This window comes from Macaca mulatta, chromosome 1, assembly GCF_049350105.2.
Source record: "Macaca mulatta isolate MMU2019108-1 chromosome 1, T2T-MMU8v2.0, whole genome shotgun sequence".
Classification (NCBI taxonomy): domain Eukaryota; kingdom Metazoa; phylum Chordata; class Mammalia; order Primates; family Cercopithecidae; genus Macaca; species Macaca mulatta.
This window is the reverse complement of record NC_133406.1, coordinates 50,521,998-50,526,424: the sequence shown is the minus strand read 5'-3', so window position 1 is coordinate 50,526,424 and position 4,427 is coordinate 50,521,998. Positions and strand designations below refer to the sequence as shown.

Sequence of the window (4,427 nt, the reverse complement as noted above, 5' to 3'; positions counted from 1 at the left end):
TCATTGTGGTTTTGATTTCCATTTCTCTAACGATTAGTGATGTTGAGCTTTTTTTCATATGTTTGTTGGCTGCATAAATGTCTTCTTTTGTGAAGTGTCTGTTCATATCCTTTGCCCACTTTTTGAGGGGGTTGTTTGTTTTTTTTCTTGTTAATTTGTTTGAGTTTCCTTGTTGATTCTGGATATTAGACCTTTGTCCGATGGGTAGATTGTAAAAATTTTCTTCCATTCTTTAGGTTGCCTGTTCACTCTGATGATAATTTCTTTTGCTTGTGGGTGCTGTCAGGTGGCAAATACTCTGTATGAGTTCCTTGCTTATAGGTAGCCTCAATGTGGTGGTTTTCTCAAATGCTAGTTGTAGTAACAGTGTACTGGACAGGTAAGTAGAGTCTTGGCCACCTGCAGAGATGGGAAGGTGAGGGTCTTGAGAAACTTATCTCATTCCCAACATTCCCAAGCACAGTGCATGGTGTCAGCAGATTTTTGTATTGTGTTGTGCAGTTTGACCTCCAGGCCAGTAGGTGGCACTGGCAGGTAAGAGTCAGCTGCAGTGGTAGCAGTAGGGTGTGTGTTTGATCTTTTTTCACCTGAAGGAGCTCTCTTGATGCCTCAGGCCATGGACCACACTGTGGGACTCCACAATGGCCTGGGCTCTGCTCTCAGAGCTAGGCAAAACTGGGTGAAGATACACTGGGCTCATTTGCTCTTAGGTCCATCAATGGCAGGTGCAGACAACAGCTCTGATTGGGGTAGTCAGAGAGTGGTGTAGGTTCTGTGAGATTTCCTTTGTTACAAATGGCCTTAGTGTGGTGGCTTTCTCAAATGCCAGCTATAGTAGTAACGTACTAGGTAGGTGAATGAACTCAAGGCCTCCTGAGTAGCCAGGAAGGTGTGGGCAATGGTGGTAGCTGATGTCCCACAAAGGATTTCCTCTTCCTGAGCTTTGTGTGATTGTGTCAGTAGATGTTATAATGGGCTGTGCAGGTTGGCCTCCTGGCCAGTAGGTGGCACTTGCAGGAGAGAGACAGCTGTGACAGTGGCCATGGGATTTATGCTTGACCTTTGTTAGCCAGAAGTACTCGGAAGTCCCAGCATATCACGTGGGCCATGGATTTCCTAGGGGTCCTTGTCCCATGTTCTGCCACCAAGGTGGGTAGGCGGGCAAAGCTGGATCAGGCGAGTCTGCATTCAGGTTTCCCAATGGTGAGCACAGTAGCAGCCCCAACAGGGGTGTGAGGGCAGTTTCCTGTTTGCTGGGGCAGTGTTCCAAGGGAGGCATGGAATCACCTCTGCTGCACAAAAGAGGCTGCATGAGGACAGAGTGGAGCCCAGGCTTCACAGCCCAGCAGGCAGTAGTGGGACTCCAGTAGCTTTCAGGCCTTGACCTGGTGGGTCTCCCACCAACAGCCCATTGCTGGCAGGAAGCTGAAAAAGTCATCTGAGTCCCAAGCAGTTTGTGCTCAGTTTGTAAAATTGCCCCAGGCTGCAAGACTCTGCTCTGGACAGAAACTGGCTCCTAGGCAACACTTTGGCTGGTCTGGGCCTGCGAAGTGAGGGTATCCCCAGCTCCTGCACCTGCAGCAAGAGCCTATTACCCACTTGACTCTCAGTTCTGTCCATGAGGGTTTGTCCTCACTTTAGATTGCTGATCCCAGTTGGGATTCTCTCCCAACCTGTGACCACCGCTTAAGTTGCCTGGCAAATTTCTGCAAGGCTCCCTATGAATTAGGATCAGGAATGGCATGGGCTGCTTTCAAAGTATTTGAAGTTTCTTTCATTTTTTTCTGTTGTGCTCCTATGTTCCTTTCTGAATAAAAATTCACATTGTGAATCTCTCTCTACACACTGTTTTGCTCTTTCTAAGAAAGTGAAATGTGCTAACAAAACCTCCAATCCACCATCTTGGAAAGACCCCTGCTACTTTGAAGTTTTATCAGCGTTTGGGGGGTAGTAAAGTGCTTTCTGGAACTTGGGAATTAAGGAAATGAGACTACATTCTGAAAATTAAATTGAGATTTAATTGGCTACTGGGCCAGCATTACTAGACACTGAAATTTCTTCTCTGTTCATTTCTACAGTGTAAAAACTTTCAAGTTTTACTAGTGGTTAACAATTATTTTTTAAAAATACAAATTTCAAGAAAAATAGAAGAATAAAATGTAGTTGTTATCACTACAGTAGTAGTATTCTTTGTGTTTTCATGTTCCTTGATTACTATTGGATTTAATCTTTTGTGTTTTTAATGGCCAATTATATTTCTCTTTTAATGAAGTATCTGTCATATACTTAGCTTATTTTTCTGTTGGTGTGTTAATATTTTTGTTATTCATTTGTAATAGTTTCTGATACTAACAAATATTGGTGTCTAAGGAAAGCTGAAATCTTATTTCTAATGCTTTTCTACCATCCAATTTTCCTATCAATAAGAAGGAGGAGCAGTGATATAGATGGGATAAGAATAAGGATATTTAGGCGTGGGCCCCACTCGGGTCCGGGTTTCAGTTCCTTGGGGAGGCCCCTGGTGTCCAGATACTGCAGCTTCTGTGACGTGGAACCTGCTGTGGCTGCTCCAGCCCCAGGGAGGACTCAGGACACCCAGAAGCTAGAAATGAACTCAGTGGCCTTTGAGGATGTGACTATGAACTTCATCCAGGAGGAGTGGACTTTGCTAAGTCCTTCCCAGAAGAATCTCTACAGAGATATGATGCCGGAAACCCTCGGGAACTTGGCCTCTGTCAAAGTCTGGGTGAGAGATTCTGTGGACATAAAGAAGGGAGTCAACGTGGTGAACCCTTCAGCTAGATTCCTGATTGTCACCTGAAGAAGAAAAGTCATACTGGGGTAAAACCACGCAAATGCTGCGTGTGTGGGAAAGTCTTCCTTCCTCATTCATTCCTGACAGGCACATGACAGCTCACGCCAGACAGAAACTATACGAGTGTGATGGGGAATGGGGAGAGAAGCTCCGTAAACAGAAACAATGTGGGAAAGCCTCCATTTCCCCCAATAGTGGTCCAAGGCGCACAGTAACACCAATTTGAAAGAGACCTTATGAATGCAGGGTGTGTGGGAAAGCCCTTAATTCTCCTAATTTATTTCAAATTCATGAAAGAACTCACACTGGAGAGAGGTCCTACAAATGTAGGGAAATCATGAGAGCCTTTACTGTTTCCATTTTCTTTCGAAAACATGGACAAATGCACACTGGAGAAAAACGCTATGAATGTAAATACTGTGGAAAACCTTTTGATCATCCCAGTTTATTTCAAACTCATGTTACACTGGAGAAAAACCTCACAAATGTAAGCAATGTGGTACAACTTCATTCAGACACATGAAATCATAACTCACCCGTTGGAGAAATCCCACCAATGTCAGGAATGTGGGAAGAAACTCAGTCGTTCCAGTTCCCTTTGCAGACATTAAAGGTCTAACAGTGGAGGAAAACTCTACAAACATCAAAAATGTGACCAAGTCTTAGATGTTCCACGTCCCTTCAAGCACATGAAAGAGCTCACACTGGAGAGAGACCTTGTGAATGTAATAAATGTGGTAAAACCTTCAATTATCCCAGTTGTTTTCGAAGACATGAAAAAACTCATAGTGGAGAAAAGCCATATGACTGTGAAAGGTGCGATATGGTCTTCGGATGTGGCAATTCCCTAAGGAGACATGAAATGACTCACGCTAGAGAAAAACCCTTTGACACTAAACAATGTGGTAAAGTCTTTACTTTTTAAAATTGCCTTCAACAACATGAAAAAACTCATTTAGCTGGGCGTAGACAGTGCTTTTGGAGGCTGAGGCAGGGGGATCACCTGAGCCCAGGAGTTTGAGACCAGCCTGGTTAACATAAGAAGGCTGGGTATCATGGAGATGGACGACATAAATTGAAGAATGCACACTGGATGGAAATGTTAGTAGTTTGGAAAATACAGGAACATTTTCAATTTTAACAATTACTCTATGTTTTATTATTATTATTTTTGAGATGGAATCTCACTTAGTCCCCCAGGCTGGAGTGCAGTGCCAGGCTGGAGTGCAGTGCCAGGCTGGAGTGCAGTGGTGTGAACTTGGCTCATTGAAACCTCTGCCTCCCGAGTTCAGGTGATTCTCCTTCCACGGCCTCCCAGGTGACTGGGATTACAGGTGTGCACCACCATGCCCATACCCAGCTAATTTTTATATTTTTAGTAGAGATGGAGTTTCACCATGTTGGTCGGGCTGGTCTCAGACTCCTGGCCTCGAGTGGTCTGCCCGCTTCCGCCTCCAGAGATGCTGGGATTGCAGACATGAGCCACCATGCCCGGCCTAGATACATGTTTTACATGTCTTTTTACAGAATATATAACATGCAGCACAGTGAAGCACAGTCTTCATATCCCTTAAGAAAATCTGTGACTTGGGAATGGTGGCTCACGCCTGTA

The 4,427-nt window shown here is 44.5% G+C and overlaps 1 pseudogene; it reads left to right on the top strand.

Moving 5' to 3' along the window:
- The first annotated feature begins 2,608 nt into the window (after nt 1–2,608).
- Nucleotides 2,609–3,836, top strand: LOC100424369 (uncharacterized; annotated as a pseudogene).
- The last annotated feature ends 591 nt before the right edge of the window (nt 3,837–4,427 follow it).